Genomic DNA, 21,867 nt, shown 5'->3' with positions numbered 1-21,867 from the left:
ACGAAATACCTGTTGAAATGAGCAAGCCGAACTTATCGAATCATCAAATGATTTTAATTTTGATATTTTATAAAAAAAATTTATCGATTTATATGAAACATTTTATCGATTGAAAAAAAAATCGAGAAAGAAATCTGTGTGAATCTCCGACAACAACAATTACAATTTTCAAGGTATTTTTTTTTTTTTATCGAAACTTGGAATGTTTACTAAATGTCGCGACACCAAAATGGGTTTTCCTTGAAAGCAGACACCGAATTTGAGCTTTCTATATTTTTAGTGTTATTTTTATTTTTGGGTCAATTTCCTCAGGTGATCCCTAACTTCTGGTCTTGCTCTTTCTTTAAACTCAAACTAGGGCACCACGGTAGCCGAGCGGTTAGAGGAGAGACCTGCAAAGCTAATATGTATTGTGGTAGTGGGTTCGATTCCCGGTCTAAGGCCATGGATTTTATTTAATGGTTAATAATAGAAATTTATAGTAAAGATGTTTGCTAGTTGCCTTCGTCCAAGATAAGTTAAGTTAAGCTCCGCCTGAAAAAATAGGCGATTACTTTACTTACTTTACTTTTTTAAACTCAAACTAGTTTTAGTTACTCACTTAATGTTTTGTAAGTGATAGAACCATGCATTTACATTAAAGTAGTACTTTAGTGAGGAGCCAAACTAGGTTGATCGAGCTTTTCTGGTAAAGCGTTTTAAATAGAATCTGTATATCTATTTGAGTCCCAGGAACAACAAAAGGGTCATTTTCATGAAAAGTGCAAAAAAAGAAAATATCAGAACCTTCAAAACGTGCATTTCCGGTGGAATGAAACGCCAAAGCGTAAGTTTAACACGATCGCAATACTTCCTCTTATTGTTGTGGGAACAGGAAATAAATAGAAAAACGTGAAAATCTGAAAACTAGCAACATCCTTTTTTTTTTTAGTAATATTCTTTTTGCAAACAGAGAACTTCCGGTTTCGTGTTCAAATTTTCTGTGAAAATGCAGCCAAAAAAATTAAATAAATAAATATAATTTGAATAAATAGAATACTTTTACTTCTTCCACGCAGTGATAAAAAATGTAAACTGAACGAATCAGTTCAGTATATGTACACTAATAAAAGTTCTTATAAAATATTTATTAATAATGTAAAATAAATAATATTAATGCAACCTTGAGAACTGTTTCTATACTGTCAAAGGTGTGTTGCACAACCTGGGGCATGCTTGTCTGTGTTCGTACTTGGATGCAAAAATGAAATGAAATCTGTAGTGGAATAACCACGGCCTTCTTTGGCTGTAGTTTTCCTTTGAATGCCAACAAGTAAATGGTTTTAAGATTAATTAGTGTTTTCAAATGATGAGCATCAAATTGAATCGAATAAGAGTAAAGCGATTCACTTAATTTTGATTCCATTTATTGGCGAATTTCCGTTTTTTTTTTTTGGCCTGTTACAGCCAATCATCGCCCCCCAGAGGAGGGTTTAAAATCGCCCACTGAATCATCGATCTAAATAGAGATCGATATTATATCGAGTTCAAAAAAAAAAAGAATCGCATAAAATAGAGTTGAAAAGAGTTGCGATTCTAGTTTACAGATTCCCTTAAAATTTTCAGCGAATCATTGCACAGTGACATTAAAATTAAAGGACTTGTACGACAATAGCCGCAATAATCGATGAATAGTAAAAAAAAAAAAAAAAAAGTAAAGTAATTGCCTATTTTGTTCAGGCGGGCTTTACGTCCAGCTACCAAATTAGGTGCCATGGACGGAGACGACTAGCAAACATACTTAACTGGTAAATTTCTTTTATTAACTATTAAATAAAATCCAAGGTTTAGACTGGGGAATCGAATCCACTAACCTACAATACATCTTAGCTTTGCGGGTCTAGCCTATAACCGCTCAGCTAATGGAGCGCCTTACAATATTAAAACCATTAAATAAAATCCAAGGTTTAGACTAGAAATCGAATCCACTAACCAATAATACATCTCAGCATTGCGGGTCTAGCCTATAACCGCTCGGCTAATGGCGCGCCTTACAAGATTAAAACCATTAAATAAAGTCCAAGGTTTAGACTAGAAATCGAATCCACTAACCAACAATACATCTTAGCATAGCGGGTCTAGCCTCTTAACCGCTCGGCTACCGTGGCGCCTGGGATCAGCGAATATATAACCATGTATTTCCTAAAATTCCCACTCCTGCAAAGTTTCAACAAACATCACCCCGACCTTCTTCAGATATTTTTAAACTACAAAAAAAAAAAATTAATGCATATTATGTTGATTGGTTGGAGTAATCACTGCACTTGTACAACATTGATAATATCGATTGACAGAGATTTGAACAAGGGATGACAGATTTTTTGACAAATTAGTTCGCACCCCCTCCAGAGAAAACTAAGTGTAGAGTAATTTTTCTATGTGGTTTGATTCCATTCAATGGCCCAGCAACAACAAATACTTAAAAGAAGTTTTTATCGAACCACCTAATCGATTAGTTTTAGGAGTTTCATTAAAAAATCATAACTTACGAGAAAAGCCTAACCACATCCAAACTTAAATGTAATGGATTTCCTTTCACAAGTTAGGGTTTAGATGGGGGGTCAGATGTCGAAAAAAAAAATGGCCTAACAAAATGAGCTCCTGGAAATTCTGATTATCGTTCCGTCCACAAGTTAGGATTTGTCCGAAACTTAACTGAACTCAAATTCTATCCAAAAGCTGACTTATCTAAAATCTGTGATTAAGCTGTAAAAACTGTAGCTGGGGTCTGAAATAGTAAAACTTGCCTGCTATTACTTTGATAAGATTAGCGATATCTTTTTGTTTTTAATTTATTTATTTTAAGTAGCAAGGTGTTTTAGTAAACACTAGTTTATTGGAATTGTCTTAAAAAGGCAGTGGATTTAGCGACTCAAAGTCTTTTGGGTAGTACCAAGGTAAAAGCCTCACAAATGAAGGCTATTCTAGGTCACTCAGCGTCATCGTCTTTTTTTGGTTGGAAATTCAATTTTCTAAAAGTTTACGCGGCCGGAATTGCCGAAGGAAAAATGAGAAAAACTCGGTCAAGTTTAAAGCTTTGAAACCCTTTAAAGCTTCATCTTCAAGGTTTTTGTTTTCAAGAAATCCCTAAGTTCGCAAAAAAAAAGGTTTCTCAGACAATGGTCAAGATCAAACAATAGATCAATCAATTGGGACCGCTAATTCTACAGAAATTTGTTTGTTCCCGCCCATAGAAGCGTCCAACAGGAGCAAAGAACCACCTTACAGGATCAGGTACCTTCAGATCATTTTTTGTTTTCTTCAAAAGAAAAAGTTTCTCTTGAACGGTTTTCAATTTTTTTAGATTTTCAAGACACTCTATTAATTTCAATTTTTATTTTTTAATGTCTTTTTAAAGATTTGAGCGTCTCAAAGAGAATTGGGGAGTCTAAAATGGCAAAGAAAGGTCAAAAAACAAAGTTCAGTAGATTAAAAGTTTCAGGTGGAACTGAAAGCCAAAGAAAAACATTTTTCTTCTTTTTTTTTTGCATAAGTTTTTCAATTTTTTTTTAAATTAACTGATAAAATTCAATCCTATTCATAAAATTTAAATATAATAATAAAAATTAACAAATTTAAATTTATTATTTATTAAAAAAAAAAAAATTATAATAACTCACGTAGCGTGAAGTAAAAAATAAAGCCTAATTAATCCACAGGTGGGTAGAAGAACGACCCGACACGCACTGTACCAAGGCAAGGGAGCGACTGAATTCGCTCTGGCAGCACATCAACGGTACACTTGTCCAGCGCATGCGCCCCGATTTTTGTCATTCTCCCTCTTGGCCGCTATTTACTTTACAATATACACCAAGACAATAATAATAATAATAAAATAATTACATCATTGTGGATAAATCTATTTACCAATTGGTAAAAAAAATAAATAAATAAAGAAACCTCTGTGCTCAGTGAGATGTAAAATCGAACACATACGATTCGCCAGTCGTAGCGAACACTTCGTCATTATTCGGTGTACATCCGGCGACTTACCTAACATAAATGCCCTTGTAGCAAAAATAAAAGAAAATTATTCGACCGCATTCATGTTTCTTATCAAGATTTCTTTTTTCATTGAATTAATCAGAAGTGTGACTAGTTAAAATAAAAATATAAAAATTAGTAATAATCATTCATGGTTGAATGAATTTTTATTTTCAAAGAAGGTCAATCAAAATAAATAGACAGGAGTTACGTAAATCTAAATGGATATCTAAATGACAGCAAGTTAATTTAGTTGGCAAGACTGATTCAAACAGCTGTATCAAAATAAAGAAGGTTTTAGAGAAAGGATTAGTTCAGTGGGATTAGTTCAATGAGTGGGTTTGAGGATTCAAACATGGATTTTGCACTAGGAGCTTCTACAGCTGACTTGTTCAGTAACATGACAGTGTTGCCTATAACGAGAGTAAGATTGTGCTGAAAGAAAAAAAAAATTTCCCTGTGCGAATGATTTGGTAGCTTTTACTAATTGATTTTTGAAATACTTGTAAAACATTTTTAGTAATTAATTTAGATTATGTAACTACTACTCATTACTCTAAAAAAATGACACTTTTTCTCAGATGGAAATCTCTGAAAAGTGACAAAAATAAATACCAGTCAGAAGGTGGTACTATCGATTATGGAATTGTATTCCAATTTGAAAAGTTAGTTACACAATTATCACTCCTATAGTATACAAGGCCGTTTATTTTACTAATATGTTAGAGGGAAGCCTAACCCAGGCTTCGAATTTTTCCTGGCAAAATGGTTCAAATGAACGTCAGAGACCAAGAAGAAAACGTTTCGAAGATTAATGAAAATCAATGGAGTCACTTTAAAAAAAAAAATGGTAAAAAATTATGAAAAATACATTTAGTAAAGTTTCAGTTCCGTTGTAGGGGATATCGATCGTCAAATTTTCAGGAGAGGGTTCTTTGGGAAGATACAATAGAATTTGTGAAAGTTCTGCGATTTTTAGTTTACACCCTCTCAAATACAGGGACATTTCACTGAAAATCACTTTTTCAAAACTCAGGGGGGGTCTCAAAAGCGGCACTTCCAGTGAATACGCGAAATCAACCATTCGGACACGATCGTAATACTTCCCTTCTTTACTTCCGGCGCCACAAAAATGTAGGGAGAAACTTCGGCACGAAGCGAGTAACTACTTCAGGACAAGGACTTTGTGATGTAAACACCGGTATTTCACAAAAATTTGCTCAAAAATCAAAATATTTCCTCTTAGACTGTGAGGAAAGTAGTAATAACATGAAATAAACCACAATAGCAAAACAATGAACAAAGAAATGTCACAATAATAATACAGTATCTAATAATATTAATCATAAAAAAATTGCATTGAAATAGTCGGTAAGCGCTCTCTGCTGTGGTGGTCACAGAAGAGTAACCCCGACCTTGGGCCGGACTTCCTGCCTTGACCGAGCCCCAGATCTTGTTAGCTAACTCCCGTTACCACACTCATGTAGAACGTTCTGACGGCATGCTGAAGTTATGGCTACTATGGGTAACTTGTACATGTATGCAGACAGATTTTTGGCTGTGTGTGTTTGTTAATTTAAGGCGCGTCAAGATGTAAGATCATTGCAGTGTTGGTATCCGAACAATGTTCTCTCATGACAGACTAAACTGTCCATCAAGGGACAGTAACTGTAAAGAAGCTCCTACGATCAGAATATCTGAGGGCAAACAGCTGGTTTTGAACCCCGAGGAAAATCCAGTCCTCACTTAGCTCATCCCTTCCCTAGGGTAGTCTATTATTAGCCCTTACCCTAAAAAATAACCCCCCTCCACAAACGAATTTTTTGAATGAATAAATTACAGAGCTACTCAAAAAATTGTAACTCGTATTTCAGGTGAATGAGATATTGATTTTCAGACCAGCTGTACTATCCCCCCCCCCACTAAAGTAATGAACTAACCGTTGAAATGGAAGAGGGCCAACATCTATAGTTGTAGTTTAATGCAATGTAGTTGTGGTTGTCAACTTGAATAGAGTTCATGAACTAAACAGGATAGAACATGCACACATCCCAAACTGAAACGCACGTTGAAACTTGTTCTTGGAAGGCAATATATTGTTTTACAAAACATGTTTGTACATGTTTACCACCTCGTATCACTGGCTCAGAATTTCGGGCGCAGTAAATTTCGTTACACTTCGAGCTCAGTCAGAGATGTGGGCCTTCGTGCTGCGTGCTGTAGTTTGATGAGTTTGAAAACTTGGATATAATATTAGAAATTAATAGTTATCTCATTTTAAGAGGTATATTTTTTTTAAAGATTTAAATCAGAATCTTTTAGAAACCTAACAAAAGTAATATTACCAAATTCTAAAAGACCATGTCGCATGCATTTACTTCACAATCCACAGTTTTTTTTTATTTTAAATTAAAACAGTTCTAAAAACAAGACTTGCGGTGATTTCCAAAGCAAAGTATCGCATTATCTGAGTAGAAAGTTAAAGCAAGTAAGCTACACGTAATTGCACGTTTACAGTATTACTTTAAAATCAGGTCAAAATCTCTATAAGAAACGTTATATCAGCGGGCCAATCTTATGTCTATGTAAATTCAATTTCATGTAACAAAAATCCATTGCGAATACATACATAAAACTTGCACTTACTGCAATCTATGTAATGGATGTTTCTTAAAACATGGAGTTTATAGGGGAAAAATGGCTGAAATGGCTCCTCCTTAACTGATTGTGTCTCTTCAGAGTGGAAATTTTACCTTCACTTCTTCATAATCCAAATTTTACCTTCATAATCTTCCTGGTTTCGAGATCCTGAGGCGCTTTAAAGCGAAACTCAACTCCACTCTTATCTGAACCACTGCATTCAAGAAGCATTTCCGATGAAGAACTCCGATTGCAATACTTCCTGTTATTAGAGCTAAGAATATTCGAGACTAGTGACAGAAGAAATGAAATGGAAGTACGGAGACGATGATACCCTCCTCATCCTGGCCAGCTTATTGTTTATTTACTGCAAAGTAAAGAAGGTGGAGAGACGAAGTTAGCTAGCTCTACCTGGTGCCATATTAATGAGCTGCCGTCCCCAGACAGGTGTTCAAAGTCCCGGAGCCGCCCGCGGGAAAGTTTCCCTCCATTAATCTTGCTACCCCTTCCCCCCCACAATATCACCCGCCGGCTCGTACATCAGTGTTTTTAAAATTCTAAAATATTAAATGATAAGAGGCGCCCCCCGTGAAAGATAACAATGGAAGTAGAAAAATTATACTGAAACTTGGTGCAAATAAGGCCTTTAGGCGAACATTAAGAAAGGTCAGCTGTTGATGTGAGGGTTAATGTAGCTTCATTTTTCATCTGTCTTTCTCTATTTTACTTTTATCTTCTCTTCCTGTCAGAAGAGGAAGTAACAGTTATCGCGACATATTTTCTGAAAAATTTGCAGAAAAGCTCTAGATCAGGGGGTCGCCAAACTTTTTTTGATCAAGGAACCCCCTATATAATTTTTCGAAATCTCCATCGACCCCCCCCCATGAAAGTAATTTTCAGTTAATTAAAAATAAACTATCTATTAGGTACTTTGTTTTTGTATATTTATTTTATGATTTTAAACATTTATTAAAGTAAATTTACATTATGTAACAAATAGTTTTATGAAAAACATCTTAATGTTGAAATTTGAATACCTTAATATTTATTAAATAATAAGTAATTATAAATAAGACCCCCAATCGACCCCCTGGCTCAGATCGACCCAATACTTTTGTAAAATAGACCCCTAGGGGTCTATTATAGACCACTTTGACGACCTCTGCTCTAGAAAGTTTCGAACTCAAAAGTTAAGGAATAAGGTCCTTCTCTCCTGTATGAAATGATAAGACCAGCGCACTAAGGGAAGCATATACTCTGCTACTTCCCTCCCCCCCCAATCAGGTAACGCACGATTTTCTCTTCCACCCAAAGATTCTTAGTAACGGAAGTGATAATATTAGCTAACGCACAAACTGATTTAGAGCTCCCCTACAATTTTGAGTTTATTTATTTTCTCAACTTACTCAAAACACACTGCGCTTTTACTCTATCAAGAAAATCCCAAAATGTGTAGTAAGGTAGTAAGTAAAGTAATCGCCTAGTTTTTCAGGCGGGGCTTAACGTCCAACTATCAAATTAGGTGTCGTGGACGGAGGCGACTAGCACACATACTTTACTGTTAATTTCTTTTATTTAACCATTAAATAAAATCCAAGGCCTTGAGACCGGGAATCGAACCCACTAAACCAACAATACATCTTAGCTTTGCGGGTCTAGTATCTTAACCGCTCGGCTACCGTGGCGCCTACCAAAATGTGTATATTCGATCAAAAACTCAAATTCGTAAATTTGAAATCGTCACTGAACTTCCTGTTATTAGTAAGTGAAAGAAAAGTTAATTAGGAACGGAAATAACAAAAAAAATGTATTAAATACGTACATTTTGGCGTTTAATCAACCCTTATACTTAACATTTTAAACTGTAAGTTTTTGTTAAGGAGATTTTATATAAGGTTTGAATTAAATAAAATAATTAATTAAATTTGTTAGTATGTTTGTAGAAGTTCAAATAACCCCCGCGAGTGATACATGTAAACCCGCCAGGGCGTTTTTACACAAATTATAATTAATTTAAAACTGTTATCAATTATAAAAATAACAAAGAGCGTTTTAATTAATTTTAATTATCTTGAATTTAATAACGCCCGGATTGTGGGTGGGGGAAGAGTTACTCTGTCAGAAGACCTTTAGGGGTCGCACTACAAGCTAATCGAATTCCAGAATCGATTGTGTTAATCAAGTTATAAATTGTGATAATCGTAATTTTCAGTTTATCACTGAGATAAAATTCTTCATATTTTGTGTTTATTTTTCTGGCGCGTGAACATTAGAGGGTTTTTTTTTTTTTTAGTGCACTGCCGTCCTCCGGACAGTGTTCTCTCTCGTTGCATTGTCCATCACTCGGACAGAGAGCATGTAAGGAGCTTTTAATGAGGCAAAGCGCAGGATTCTGAACCCTTGTGATCTGTGCGTTGGTGTCCAGTCGTACGCTAACTACACAGCTAATTCCTCGCCAGACTCTTCTTCATATTACAAAAAGATTTCTGCACAAAATTGGCCAGCCGGAAGTAATAAATCTGCCCGCGATAACAGTACCTTTTTCCTGTGAGAAGGGAGAGAAGGTGTACATTGATGGATCCTGTAACCTCAGTGGGTCCTAGATGAGCCCTTTATGACTGTGGACCAACAAACTCCTTCTTTACAAAGGTGGTCATTAGGCGCCGATGTTGCTCTACGACTGCTCCGCCTGGAGCCTGGACTTGTAGTAGCAACATCAAGAAACTTCGGACAACCCAGAACAAATTTCTCAGACTCGCAATAGACTCTCTCCACGACGCACTAGTCATTGACTCACTCCACGGAGACTGCGTCCATTATCCCCTGGTACACTCCTACAGCCAAAAACCGTCTGCTCAAACTCTTTTCTATCCTAGACTGCCATCCCAATCCACTCTGCAGCGACATAGCCTCCTACAGATCCTTCTACAACATACAGACACAGAAGACTAAAACATATCCTACTCTAACTTTCTACACTAGCTGCAGGTTTATCCTCTCCTTTTTTCCCTGCATTCCAATCCTCCTCACCTAACTTTTCTCTTACTTCACTTAGTTAAGAAGGTTGAAATGTTTTTATACATTTATACTTCTTTATTTATTTTATGTATTGTATATATTTATTATAATAATAATAGATGAGCCCTAGGCTGCGATATATCGTACCACGAACTCCAATAGTTCCGCTAAAAATGTCCACCTCCACAAAGACTTCCTGGATCAAATAGGTCACTACTCTTAGTTTCTGCTTGAACTCCGAGCTAACTCGTGCTTCACTGGTAATCTTCCAAAGTAAAGCATCTTTATTTCAATGATAATTCCAGTAATGCCAACTTTAAAGCACATTAAAACTCACCATCTCATTCTTCTTCTCAAAAGCAAGAGAATTAAGGAGGGCTTGTAACGGGAGAAGTGCCCCTTCACACACACACAACTCCAACTCCTACTTGAACATAATTCCACCTTTATTACAATTTAATGGCACTTTTGTGAATAAAATGTAATTACACTTTCTCTGACCCAAATAATTAGATATTTATTTTGTAGAATAACTTTTTGTTCGATTATATTATTCATTTCAAATTGTTATTTTGTCGTACCTCCTGCAGGAGGACTCTACTACGCTGATTTTCAGTTTTGTAGTCTTCTATAGACGAAAAAGTGACTCTGATTGGTCAAGAGGAAGTATCCTTACAGCGATCGTTCAGCTTTTCCATTTTTTAGTCTATCCTTTTATTGAGTTCCTTAGAGTAAAAAACCCTTGGTTTTTAGTTTTAGTGTGGGTTCGAACTTTTTTTTAATATTTGTGGTAACATATATTTTCAATATTTACCTTCCGTTTCCGTCAAAAATAAGAGAACCGGAAGCTACACTTTACAGAATCGATTTTTTTTTTTTTTGGTGTTTTGAAGTTTTTCTTGAAATCAGCTGGAACGATTTTCTTGCAAATTTACTGGCAGAGACCGGATCTCTGAGGTTTATTTTCCCGGGAAAATTAGATTAAGGACACTTTACTGGAGGGGCGTGGTTTAGACTTCAATCTAAAGAACTACCTTAGGGCTATGTACAGTTCTACTGGCTGTTTAGTATTATTAGTCCATAAGTGTGCAAAGAAAATATAAAATTTGATGAAAATTGGTTAACCAGAGTTTTCACTTTCCCAATTTGCGATTTTCCCAAAGATTTCCTTTAAACTTGGCGTCTCCCATGAACGAGTAGGCCTATTACTTTTACTGCGCCATTTTTCAACGAAACTCTGTCTTAGGTACTTAAGCGTAGTTCGTAAAAGGTGGATGAAATTATGCCCTGTTTTTAAATTACTTAGTTTAACATCTGCATAATATCTATGCAGTAAATATTTTCACCGCATTATCAGATCACTGGGGAATGCACTGTACAGAGTGGCTTGGACATTGGACTTGGACGACGAGAGTAAATTGGGCTGGTCGATTTGGATTGATACTCCCAAGAATCTCGTATCGCTTGTGACTGCCACTCCGGCTGGGTGAGAAAGACGCTTTTTCTCCGCCGACTCTGTTCTTTAAAGGAGCTCGGACACCCTTAAATACGGCATAACCTACGAACTGAGAGAAGCTGGCCGGTGTATTCCATGGAAGGGGGCCACCCAGGTATTCGCCATTGGATCAAAGTCGCCCTACGCTAGGTTTCTACCCAGCGAGTGACTTCTTGGTTAACCCTCACATTGGCCTAAATTAAGCTACTCGTAATAGACACCCTAAACTAGAACTCTAACTCTTGCTGCCTCTTCGAGACCTCCCTTCTCAAAGTGCGGGAAATGAAAGGAGAAACTGAAGCTACTTCCGGCCTCTACTTCCTCTGGCTAACAGTAAAAAAAAAAAAAAAGCGAAAAACCTTTGAACGCCATCAAGGAGTCTGCCACAATCTACGCTGCCACAATCTAGGCTGAAATAATCAGGTTACAGTGACCACGACACCCATAAAGTATAATTTAGAACAAAAATTAGGGTCACTGGACAACATCTAAATAGACATCAAACTAGAATTGTGATGATAACTCTGTGATCATTTGATTTGATTGATATTGGCCACTGGTACTGACATACCTACAGACTGCATCGTACCTCTTTATTAGGTCACTAAGTGATTAAAAACCATTAGCTTCCATTTTGTGTTTTTTTTTTTTACTTTTATCTTATTGTGAGCAGTTATTGTTATGGTGTGATCAAGTGACGACATAGTTCTGTCGTTAAGTGGGTCGGTGTGTCCGAGTGTAGCACATACAGCTGTGACGTTTGTGATTTCATAGTTACGCATGATCAGTTTGGCCCATATTTCTCTCCTCTGTTTAGTCGATTCAAGTTGAAAGTCTGATCTAATCGATCAGAGGAATTTTATGTGAACCATTCACACCACAACTACTTCAAATTATCTTAAACTTAAACTTAAAAATCCATTGTGTAGACTTAATTGACTTGCTTTTACCACTATTTCAAGTTTAAGCTTCGCAAATTTTTATTAAGTCTGTACTGGAATTGGAGAAGCCTAATCTGATCTCTAGCTGGAGAAAAAACAAACCCTAGAACTTATTTACACAGCAAGTGTTCCAGAATAATATCCAAATATGTCCGGCGGAACCCTAAACTGTGCGACGTAAACCGAACAGTTCAGTAAGGAGATGGGTACTTATAAGTTTCGTTTTACGATTGCGTTTTTTACCCTGCAAACCCTCTTAGTAGCCCAACTAAAGGTAGGGCGTGTGCCAATTGTGGAAGCTGAACAGGGCTACAGAAAATCGGGAAAAGCTAACTCCCTTAAATTATTCTCCTACCCAGTTTTAATTCACAAATTTCCCGCCTAAGGCTGGAAACAGTGGAGCGGCGAGCAAAGCGGCGATGATAGCGAAGAGCAAAGCGGCGAAATCAAACACAAGTAAACATATGGGACCGCGCATAGTGGCAAGCAAAGCGAAGATAGAGCAACGCTATCTCTAGAGAGTAGAGCAAAGCGTTATGACATGTTTGATTTCTTCGCTCTCATCGCGCTCAATTTGTAAAGGTTATTTTTCAAAGGTTATGGATATTGATACATTATTGGTTGTTTGTTTAAAGAAACCTCTGTGGGACCGTAATATTTGCGAAGCTACAACAGTTTTTAACAATTAATAATTAATCGTTAAAATTAATTAACAATTCGTAGTTAATGGAGAATTCAGGTAATTTTTGCTACATTTAATTTGGTTCTCAATCCCTTAATGCTAACTTTCATCTAAATACTAGGCAAAATTAAATTAAATTTTCACGTCCTACTACTTCTGATCAGAACGAATTCTCCAATCCTTCTTCTGTAGCGTCGTACTACTCCAGTTTTTCAAATGAACAACATTAATTTACGACTGATTTAGTAATTATTAGTAATAATAAAGTGATTTAATAAAATTATTGTTTTTTTTTAATTGACTAATTTCTTTTTATCTGCATATATTTCTATTTTGTTTTTATTTATTCTATTCTAACCTTAAAGTAACTGCTAGGATTAATGGGGTTACACTGGGCTAGTATGTAATCAAATGTTGATAAGACATTCGAAAATACACATTAAACTTGCCAGGATGCTCCCGAAGTTTATGGTACAAGTGATGAAATTCACCAAGTTCATTTCTAGACTTATTTATGTCATGTACACTGCAGCTCCTACTACTAAGCTGCTGCAAATACCAAAGTTTCAACGAAGAATTTTCATATAAAAATAGTTCCTCCATCTTGTTTTGTCAAAAGGAGAACGCGACTAAACTCGTCACTATGTGCATGCGACTCTTTGCTCGCTGCTCGTCGCTCTCTTTGATTTGAAGCAGCTATCATCGCCGCTCCACTATGTTTGCAGCCTAAGTAAGAATGTTACTGAATATTTTCTTATCGCTCACCAACAGCATTAGGTGAATCAGCTGTTTATCCAGTCCTGTATCGAGCCTTGAATAGTGAAAAAACAGATTTAATAACTTGGAAAATATTCTCTCTCCATCAAAAAAAAAAAAACTATAAAAATAAAACTCTATGTTGAAAGTGTAAAGAAATTTTCCTTGATAACACGATTATTACCACCTTTATGGCAGGTTATGAAACAGTTATAGAGTAACACAACCATGACAACAACGAGAAATGATGCAAAAAATATGGCTGTGTATAAAATGTGAACGCATGCGCTGTACAGTTTGGAAAGAATTTAAAATGATTTTGCCAAACTATTAAACTTTTTTCTTTGCTTTCAGACAACTCTCATAAGAACGGAATTCCGTTTAGGGAAATCTGGAGTGGCAAAACACAAGCCTTTTTCAAATTTAAAGCCTTAACAAATTTACGTGAAAAAACTATCTTAAAATTTACTCACCAAAATATGCCTATTTATTTTATTTGTTCACCATGTGTAATTTTAATTATTTGTTGAATCCATTTTTAGTATAGCAAAGGGGATGAGAGCGTCCATTATTCTTAAATCATGCTTTAGTGGGAAGCTAATTTTAGACCCACAATCTCGAGCAACCGTTCTGGCGGCCACAAATAGTAGATAGTCCGGCAAGGTAGAGTGGAGCCTAGATATGCTGTTTTGCTCCACACTGCCTATTTGGTATTTATTATTTATTTAATTATTATTTATGGTATTTACACACTATTTCGACCAGAAGTGATCTATTTGTAAATCAGGATATTGATTAAGAACAGGGCTTTAAGATAAACTAATTTTAAATAAGTATCAGTTTTGAAATTCTGCCGCTGCAGTGAGCTGCGGTCAGCTTTTGGCGCATGCGCGCTGAGTACCCTACAAGTGTCGAGAAACAAACCAGACGCTATTTGTAGAAACAATACACTTTGTTTACTACGTTTGTTTGTGAGTATTTAAATTTTTTTCAGCCGATTTTAAAGCATTGTTTTTCTTCTATTTCGAAACGGTACTTAATTTAAAAAACACGCCTCGTATTGATGTTTTTTTTTTTTAAAAAAAAAACTTCTTTTTAGAGATAATTGATTTTAGAGCATCACGCTTCCAGCATCAATATTGTTTTATCATCACCGTGTACTAGAGTAATTAACATTTTTTTTAAAAAAATTCCAATTAGGAGGCAATTTTTTAATCTGTAATTTAAAATTACAGTAGAAGTGAATCATGTAGATGTTTCAGTCCAGATCTTTATATTCAGCTGCAAAAACTGTAATTTAAAATGTAATTTATAATTAATTTTTTAAGTGAGTTTGATTAGAATTGATCATTTAATACTCTAAAAGTTAATCCAAACTGCTACGTCTTCAATTATTAGTTCCTCGAAGACATTTACTGATTTATCATTCCTGAATATTCTATTACATTGTATTTAAAATTTAAATTCTTAAAATAGTTTTCTGCTTCAATTTATAGTTAGAAAATAAAAAATGAAGAATGTAACTAGATAATCGATTTAATTTTGTGGGGCTGCTTATCAACAATTGGTGAAGATTATTTAAGTGTATAAAATTGGGCCATGTTTATTCGTGTGCTGACAGCATAACTCAAAAAACCTGCTAATCGCAAAAACTGCCATTCTACTGAATCGATTCAAGTTAATTGATTCTTAATTGTCTTAATGCGATACTAATCCAATTAAGGTGCTAGTTCCGGGTTAGATATTTTGATTGCTAGATTATCTAAATATAAAGTGTTAACTACCAGCGATCATCAGTTTTAGAGAGAAATTTTGTTTTGTTTTAGTTGGCCCCCTCCGATATAATGGCTTAAAACGGTTAAACGGTTATTTCCGGCCCCCACGACAAATAATATAAAAATTACTATAATATACGATTGTAAAATGTATGATGTTTGTAAATCGATTTCGAAATAGGAACTTTTCGATAACTCACAACTTTTTTCGAGAGTATTTGGATCAGACTCTAGATTTTAAACCTCAAAACGAAGGTAAAAACCCGATATCGTTTTGACCCGATCTCAAATCTTGCCCTAACCAGAGGTATGATGGTATGAAAAAGCAATATGAAGGGCGGCGAATCCAATACCAACCCCCATTCCCTTCGAAAAAAAAGGGAAAAAAGGAAAAACCAATAAATATAAATTTGGGAAAAATAAAGCTCTGTTTTTCTTGCCATCAGATTCTCATTTCTAGGAACATAAAGGAAGTAAACATCCTTCTGCGTATTTCCCTTTTGCGCTTTTTCTCAGCACCAAAAGAAAAAGCGAATGGGAAAACTGGTGCTTGAAGTACATTAAAGTGCGTTACATGGAATTTCAAAGAAATATACATTTTCCAAGAATGTTTGTAAGAAATATTAAATATAGTAGCCGAACACAGTGGAAAACACTCTCTTTTATGAGGTATTGTGGGAAATAGATGCTCCAGTTATTGAAAAAAAACCAGTTCTATTCTTAGTTGTCAAATTTCTGTCAAATTATTGTTTGTGATTGTGTTAAAAAATAAATAAATAAATAACCTTGGAATTTGATTGCAATTGTGAATTTCCAATCTTGTGTTTTTACCGGAACTGATCTAATTATCAGACTAACTGGGAGATCCCCAGTTCGAATCTTGCGTGTAGCTACTTCTTACTATCGAGAGAAAATGTTAATATTGTAAATAATCAAATTATAAATTATTACTTTTTCTTAAATGGTTGAATTAAACACAAGTTAAATATAGGTTAGGTTTATTCACTTGAAATACATAAAAACGTAAACAAAAAGCACCACGTGTTACGTAAAGACTAACACCACATCAAAGCTATCATCCCCTCTCTACACACCCTTATCAGTGTTGCCACTGCTATATCAAAAATAATTTTAAATTTACCTACAATAAAATAAATTTACCTACAATTATAAAATATGTGCTTTCGACCCCCATCCACAACATCTGATTGTTAGTTGAGCTTCAAGATTGGACAGTCACTTAACTTTTTTGCTTTACTAGTAAATAAAATCCAAAAAAAACGGTAAATTCAAATCCGATATTTACTACTCGGTGCCACCCTAAAGTTCTGAACCGAATCGTTGAATCGCTCGATTGAGAAATACTTCTCGTTATGAATGGAAAATAAAATGATGTAATTTAAATGTAAACTAGAATGAGAAATGTAAAGATTCATTTAATTCAATCCAAGTGAATAAAGCTTTTTCTAAATCCAATGATTTGTGTCAGACCAGATTTCTATTGCGTACAGCCTATCTTCAAACCCAACTAGAAAAGATTAAGCTTAAGTACAGCTAAACTAAGTACATTTGTGATGCAATTTAAAATGAACCAATTTAAATGCACTAAGTACGGAATATATCTAGAATTTAATTAGGTCAGGATTTGTGTAGTTTATGTTGAGTGTGAAAGTGGAGGGAGAAGACTATCGCTGGTTAGCAGATCTATGGGGGATCCAGGAAGTCGGCTCTACGGAGGTTTAAGGGGACCAATTATAAGTTTCTATCTTCCTTATATGTATTTCCAATTCTTTGTATGCGAATCAAGTTAATGCAAGACTATGGTCTGGTTGGGGACCCTGATTACAGTGTTCCTGATTAGAGCTAAAGAAGTGGCTGGCCCAACTCGGTCGGTGGTCAAACAATGACAATGTTAACTCCCAACTGGGACTGAACATCTTTTGTGGCATTCATTGTACCCCGCATCAAACCTTGGCGACATTTCAAAGCTGGATCTATCTATCTGAATAAGGGTAGAACCTGAACTATAACCTTGAACAAGAAGTCCTAACAAGCAGATAATCATTTTAAGCCAAAAGTATTGCATTGGCCAATTTGAATCGATTTAATTACAAGATGAGTCTCGAAACTTAGGTGAGGAGCAAAAGTTAGTTTTTAGGAATTTTCAGCAAACTTGAATTTAATGGAGGCATTCACGTTGCAAATAATAACGCCGAATATTTGTGAGAATATAAAAAAAAAAGACTAAAATCATCCCAATAAAGTGGTAATTTTGGGTGAGGAATTTGGATCGCTGTGCTGCTGTCAGAGATTCCAATCTACTTATCCAAGTGTCAGCTTGCGGCCTTACCCAGTCTCGCCAATTTGCGCTGGCTGTGGTGAGTCCAATGAGACTGTGCGGCACTTTGTAGAGGTGTGTCCCGTTTATTCTGAAAACTAGATTTCTCGTCTTCGGAAGGTCAAATGTTCTCTACCGGAGATTGTAGCATCTGGTAATCTTTACCAGAACTTTCTAGGTTTATTCAGTGCACACTGGGCAATTGAGTCGCCATGCTCCCTAGTGTCCTGTTGCTACTTTATTAGTTTATTGTATTGGCATCTGGCAATCTTTTAGCCGGATCTGTTGGTCTTGAAGCCTCGGTATCTCTCATGAGATGAGGACTGGGCGGGGAACAATGGGCATTTCGGATTGCCTGCGTTCCTTCCCCTTTTTGGTGGAGCCGCCCTTTTATTACAATCTACAATCTACAAGTGTCAGCTTTCTGCGGTTCAGGAAGCCTCTCCAGACCATTATCTGAAAACCACTTTTTCAGAGTCAAGAGTCCTCAAAACGGATGACCTAGAATCGATTAATTGGAGAGGATCACAATACTCTTTTTACCAACCTAGTGAGAAAAAGTAAAAATAATTGGCAATTTAGTTTTAAAAAAAGGATTGTCATCAAGACTATTGATCACGATGACCCCTTATTTTGCCCTCAGCATTCTTCTGATCGTAAAATTAGGTTGGACACGTTAAAACATTATTTATTTTAGGAATTAGTAATTAAACACTAAAATAATCCAAATTACAAATTAATAAGCCGGAATTCAAGTAATCCAATTGGCAAAGGAACTTTTTATTACTTTAAAATAATGAAGAGAACAGCTGGTCTGCTGCAATCGAATTCGGCGAAGGTTAAGTTAATGATAAGGAGATTAGTAGGATAAAGTTATTTGAGCTTTGTTAATTGGAATTCTCACAGCAATTAGCCTGTAATTAAAATGTAAGTATTAACTGAAAAGGTTAGATAAATATTTATGCATTTCAAACGTTTTCAAGAGATGTAGTAGCTTAAAACTTGAATTGTCTTTAATGGAAGTCTTGACATAGTTCAGCTTTTATAAATAATTAAATTTAAACTTAATGAATAAGAAATAACGCTTGAAAGTATTTCTCAATTGAATGTTGAAAGTTTCTTTTGAAACATTATGAATTCAACCGTGCCGTGTATTCAAATGAGAGTAAGATACCATTTTTCTGGTCATGAAATATTGAATACATCTTTGCGATTCCATTAATGTTTGATAAAAAAAGAGAAAAGAGTTAAAAAAAAAAAATTTAAACAAAAAATATTATAAAGTAGAAAAATATTCAGAGCTCTGCGGGGCCTCGGTAGCCGAGTGGTTAAAGGCGAGGTCCTATCAGCTGTTCGAGTCTTGCATTGAGATGGTAATGGGTTCGATTCCCGGGTCTAATACATTAAATTTTTATTTAATGTATAGCACAAGAATCTAATAGAAAAGTATGTTTGCTAGTCGCTTCTGCCCGCCTGAAAAAATAAACTTTACTTAATTCCAACTTAACTCATAGTGCTACTTATTAAATGAACCAAATACCAATTTGTTCTTTTTCATTTCGAGCAGACTTTTTTTTAAATAAGAATAAAGCACTCTCGGATGTGCAATTTATGACTTTAAAACTTATCATTATTTTCAATAAAGTATTACCACTTGAATTATAAAAATTAATGGGCTTTATTTCACTTGAATTTCCTTAAAAATGGCCTTAACTTTTTTTTAACTTTTCTATTCCTGTTGCATTAGTGTTGTAACATACTTTAACTACTTTATGATACATTTTCCCAGGATTGAGGAGGCATTGTAAGAGGAAGTGGCTATTTCTAACCCTAAAGTACCATTTCACTATAATGTACGACTCTGACGCGGAAAATTCCAAAACCACTAAATATATCACATTACTCAAAACATTTTTCACGTTTTTTTTTGTTTTTTTTTTTTAAAATGTTTTCTTAACTTTTTCCAAATTTTCTTTTTAACTTCGTAATTATTTTTTTAAAATCATTTTTCTCGTCAAAATTCATTTTGGAGACATTTTGACGTATTAAAACTGTCCGGTAGGACAGTTGTATAAGGGTTGACCATCAAAAACTGCACGAAAAAGCGTAACGTTGAAAAACACCCAACTTTGACAATTTTTTTCTCTTTTTCTATAAAAGATAAAATTCCCAAATTTTCTTTAAATCTTACTCCAAACCCTCCTTCATAACTGTAATTTTTTTGCAACCACCCAGATCTAATAGGTTTCGAGAAAAAAGTTGCCGAAAATGAGCAAAAACCGCTTTTTCAAAAAATGTTCTTGTTCTTGTTCTTCTTGTTGTTGTTGTTGTTCTTGTTGTTACCTTTTTTGTAAACAACGTAGCGCCTAAACGCGTGAACCGATTTTCATGAATGAGGTGTCATTCGATTCGTAATTTTATGTAGATGTGCCTTTTGGGGGTCTCGGCCCTGTACATCCAATGGGAGAGGAGTTAGCCCCCTTTATGTAAGGCCCCCTCCAAAATTATTATTACTAATTACTCTGTAAATCTTGACCCGATTTTGATAAAATTTGGTAGGATGATAGGGTTAGGGCTCCCCTCCCTAACAATAAAGCGACGATCTGCTCTTACACTTGTTAAGGGGAAGTATAGCAATCGTTTCAAATTATCGACACGTGAACCGATTTTCATGAATGAAGTGTCATTCGAATCGAAATTTTGTACAGATTTGTACTTTAAAAGTCTCGACGCTATGCCTCATAAGGAGGGGAGTTCGCCCCACCCAAATAAGGCCCTTTCTAAAACTATTATTACCAATATTTCTACAAAGCTTAGTCCGATTTTGATAAAATTTAGCACGAAGAAGTGATTAAAGCTCCTCTACGTGGCTGTGAAGTGCCATCATGCTCTTACACCTACTAAGAGGAAGTACTGCAATCGTTAAAATTATCAATGAGTGAACCGATTTACATCAATGAATTGTCGTTCGATTCAAAATCTTTGCCTTTTAGGGAGAAGTACTGTAATCGCAGTTTATTTTTCTTGCTCCTCTTAAAAGGAAGTACTGAAATCGCAGTTTAATTTTGCTATTTACCTACAAATACCTTCCTATTTTATTCAAAACGCTTTCTCAAAAAAATGGTTATTGAGGATGGTTTGGGGACCGCAACTATAACCATTCTTTAAAAAGATCTCTCCAGTGATAGTTACGGTTCCGATTTAACACCTTATCAGGTTATAATGATAAAATAGCTTATTCCAAATTTTAAAAAAATCTGTAAAGCAGACGTAACTTTGCTAATAGACAAAAAGGAAAATCTATCCAAAAGGTACAAAAATCTCCTTAACAAAAACTTACAGTTTAAAAAGTTAAGTATAAGGGTTGATTAAACGCCAAAAGGTACACAAATCAGCAAGTACCCAACATTTCATTAATACTTCATTGATATTATTTAAGTAATTTTACCGCATTAATTTTCATTAATATTTTTTAAGAATTTATTAGATGTCACATACCCTTATGCTGGCCATTTTCATCTACAAAATATTTGTTCAAGTAGCACACCATTTAACTTAGATTGACTGTAATATCTATTTATCTATAATAATCAAACTATTGATTACAGGTGAAAAAAAAAACGTTATAAAAAATAAAAAAATATGAGGCTAAAAAATTCATAAACGTTTTTTAAAAATTGCTTACACCAACATACATCAATGATTTTATTTATTTATTTTTATTTTTAAATAAAAATCGTCGGTTTAAGTTCATTCTTCGATTAAAGTAATTGTTATTACATGTAGTAGTCAAACGTTTATAATAATAGATAATAATTATCTGGCTTTATCGCAAATAATATAGTTTTCTTCAATTACATTCTCAATCTAGGTATTCATCCCAAATGTTGTGTATATGTAATATAAAATAAATAAGATATGCATATTTTTAGGACAGCTAATTATTCCAGTATTTTACTATAAGTAAAATTAGGGGAACTAAATTAAATTACAATTGAGAAATGAATAAATAATGTTGAATAATCTACTTGTTATTAACTGTGTGTTATTTGTCCTCACGAATATTTCGGTAAGACGAATTCAAGAATGAAATATTGTTTTAAATCCTCCGTGATTCAAATTTAAACAGTAGCCGACTCTAAATTTGTCTTTTTCTAATTTAACATGCATGTATATGTGACAACTTCAGAATAAAGGGC

General features: G+C 34.9%; 1 protein-coding gene across 3 annotated transcripts in view; it reads right to left on the bottom strand.

Annotated features, from left to right (window-relative positions):
• Positions 1 to 3,778, bottom strand: part of LOC141451837 (Ig-like and fibronectin type-III domain-containing protein 1) — a 286,881-nt gene extending 283,103 nt beyond the window's left edge. For 2 of the 3 annotated variants that reach the window (XM_074123551.1, XM_074123550.1), the window contains exon 1: positions 3,660 to 3,778. The gene's annotated coding sequence lies outside the window, so the exon portion shown is untranslated. The remainder of the gene's footprint in view (positions 1 to 3,659) is intronic. The other variant, XM_074123553.1, reaches the window with a different exon arrangement.
• Between the last annotated feature and the right edge of the window lie 18,089 nt (positions 3,779 to 21,867).

The sequence above is a fragment of the Rhodnius prolixus genome, unplaced genomic scaffold (assembly GCF_049639745.1).
Source record: "Rhodnius prolixus isolate KJV_2025 unplaced genomic scaffold, Rpr scaffold_14, whole genome shotgun sequence".
NCBI classification, from domain to species: Eukaryota; Metazoa; Arthropoda; class Insecta; order Hemiptera; family Reduviidae; genus Rhodnius; species Rhodnius prolixus.
This window is presented reverse-complemented; position numbering and strand designations above follow the sequence as displayed.